Here is a 3091-nt window from a genome sequence, read left to right on the forward strand (position 1 = left end):
GGGCTCTAGTGTGTGGACCTACTGGACTCTAGTGTGTGGATCTACAGGACTTGTGTGTGGATCTACTGGACTCTAGTGTGTTGATCTACTGGACTCTAGTGTGTGGATCTACTGGACTCTAGTTGGACTCTAGTGTGTGGATCTACAGGACTTGTGTGTGGATCTACTGGACTCTAGTTTGTGGATCTACAGGACTCTAGTGTGTGGATCTACAGGACTCTAGTGTGTGGATCTATTGGACTCTAGTGTGTGGATCTACAGGACTCTAGTGTGTGGATCTACAGGACTCTAGTGTGTGGATCTATTGGACTCTAGTGTGTGGATCTACAGGACTCTAGTGTGTGTATCTATTGGACTCTAGTGTGTGGATCTACTGGACTATAGTGTGTGGATCTACAGGACTCTAGTGTGTGGATCTACTGGACTCTAGTGTGTGGATCTACAGGACTCTAGTGTGTGGATCTATTGGACTCTAGTGTGTGGATCTACTGGACTCTAGTGTGTGGATCTATTGGACTCTAGTGTGTGGATCTATTGGACTCTATTGTGTGGATCTACTGGACTCTAGTGTGTGGATCTACAGGACTCTATTGTGTGGATCTACAGGACTCTAGTGTGTGGATCTACTGGACTCTATTGTGTGGATCTACAGGACTCTAGTGTGTGGATCTACTGGACTCTATTGTGTGGATCTACAGGACACATGTCACGGTTACGTACAAACTGTCTCAGGTTTCTCAGGCTCAGCTTCTCTAACTTCAACCATCAAGTATCATCTGCACCCGTCAATGGTTGAGTTTTTAAACTCTTTCTTAAAGATATTAAGTGTCTTAATGTTTGAGATCCTTCTCTCTGGTTCATTCTCATCCTTGACCTTTGACACCATCTCACACCTCGTCCTCAGACTCTCCTCCCTCGAGTGGTTTCACTCCCACCTCACTGACCACCCAGTTCCTCCAACCCACCCCCTCAGTCACGGCAGGTGTGCCCCAGGGCTCTGTCCTGGGACCCCTCCCCTTTTCACCTCCTTCCTCGCCCTTGGACGCAACCAGCTCTACCTGCATATGTTCACCTCTGACCTCTGCCCTCCTCAGAACCTTCAGGCGAGTCTCTTGAAACTTTAAATCAAATGTAAGATCAAAGTACATCAAAAGAAATAAGATCTGTCCGTCACCGGAGCAGTTCATGACCTTGACACAGGTGGCTGGAACGAGCAGCACTAACATTATGACCACCTGTGAGGAACCGTGTGTCCCGGATCGGTTTGACTGAAGATCATGGATCGTTCCAGGATCAAACCATTACAGACCGGTGGCACTGACTTCACAGCTGATGAAGACACTGGAGCGACTGGTCCTCAAACATCTCAGGCCACAAGTCCAGCACATGCAAGACCCCCTGCAGTTTTCCTACCAGCCAGCAGTTGGTGTGGAAGATGCCATCCTTCACCTCCTGCAACGACCTACTCTCACCTGGATAAAGGAAGCGGTTCAGTGAGGATCCTGTTCCTGGACTTCTCTAGTGCCTTCAACACTATCCAACCCACTCTGCTGCAGGACAAACTGACTTCAGATTCAATTCAATTTTATTTCAAGTGTCTTATCATAACAAAGTTATCTCAAGACACTATACAGTTGAAATAAGACTACAGTTGATTAAGGAAAAATAGATCCAGCAATTCAACAAAGAGCAAGAAACAAAACACTGTACAGTGAGCAATGGAGAGGAAAAACTTCCTTTTAGAAGCAGAAACCTGGAGCGGAACCAGACTCATTGTTGACGGCCTGCCGCTTTGACCGGCTGGGAGGAAGGATGGGGGGGTAGACAGATGGATAAGGAGAGGAGTGAGGGAGGATAGAGTGAGAGAAAAGAGGAGAGTGTAGGAGGGTCCATGGGGGTGCTGGAGAGAACTCGGGATCTGATGACGTGGTGAAGATCCTGGATCAGCAGCAGCTCTGGAGGTGGATCCCTGGATCAGCAACAGCTCTGGAGGTGGATCCCTGGATCAGCAACAGCTCTGGAGGTGGATCCCTGATGCAAGATGCATGTGGACCCTGGTCTGGTTTCCTGGATTATCTTACTGATCGACCACAGTATGTCAGGCTGAAGGACATCACGTCTGACACTGTGCAGTACAGGAGCACCTCAGGGGACAGTACTGGCTCCTCTCCTCTTCACCATCTACACTTCAGACTTCTGGTACAACTCAGAGTATTATCAAAGTAATCAAACTAGTACTACCACGGCAGTTGTACTTTGACTACTGAGCACTAAACTCCCCTCAGCACTGATTGGCCAGTGATGCTCAAGTGTGTCATGAATTTATACCATAATTATGATGTGTCTTGACCTCTGAACCCCTGTTAAGAACCACTGGTTTAACAGCTTGGGAGAAGCAACAAGATCCTGAAGATGGTTTAGAACATTATTTCAGCCGCTGAGGTCATGAACGATGAGACTCGAAGCACGAGAGGCTGTTGAACAGAAACAACTTTATTCCTCCAGGCTTCACAGCTGGAACTCAGGAAATTCAAACACGACGTCTTTGCCCGTCAGTTTCTTGTAGACTCCAGAGAACGTCTCCACCTGGTGGACAGACAAGGAACCGTTGAGCAAAGAGAACAATCAGGACAACGTTTGTCTACTGCATGGTTAGACTCCCCAGACACTGGTGCATTCTGGGAAGCTTTAGGAATATACAGGAGGCTCTTTCCTCGCCGGCATCAACCGGGGGGCGGAGCTTAATGTGCGACGGCGTGGAACGGGACTGTACGTCTCGGCTCAGAGCTACGCTCCCATACGCCACTGGGACAGAACCAGAACCAGGTCCTGCCCCCGTCGCATCAACCGGGTTACAGATGCACAAAGACATGACCAAGAAGTCCTCATGTGTCCTCATGTCTCATGCGTCCTCATGTGTCCTCATGTGTTCTCATGTGTCCTCATGTCTCCTCATGTGTCCTCATGTCTCCTCATGTGTCCTCATGTCTCCTCGTGTGTCCTCGTGTGTCCTCATGTGTCCTCATGTCTCCTCATGTGTCTTCATGTCTCATGTGTCCTCATGTCTCCTCATGTGTCCTCATGTCTCATG

General features: G+C 48.6%; 1 non-coding gene across 1 annotated transcript; it reads right to left on the reverse strand.

The window, feature by feature from the left end:
• Window positions 1-2635: 2635 nt before the first annotated feature.
• On the reverse strand, window positions 2636-2842 carry LOC148058671 (small nucleolar RNA SNORA73 family). Its single transcript, XR_015709639.1, has one exon. It is a non-coding gene; the product is annotated as a small nucleolar RNA SNORA73 family (small nucleolar RNA).
• Between the last annotated feature and the right edge of the window lie 249 nt (window positions 2843-3091).

The sequence above is a fragment of the Callionymus lyra genome, unplaced genomic scaffold (assembly GCF_982586985.1).
Source record: "Callionymus lyra unplaced genomic scaffold, fCalLyr1.hap1.1 HAP1_SCAFFOLD_49, whole genome shotgun sequence".
NCBI lineage: Eukaryota > Metazoa > Chordata > Actinopteri > Syngnathiformes > Callionymidae > Callionymus > Callionymus lyra.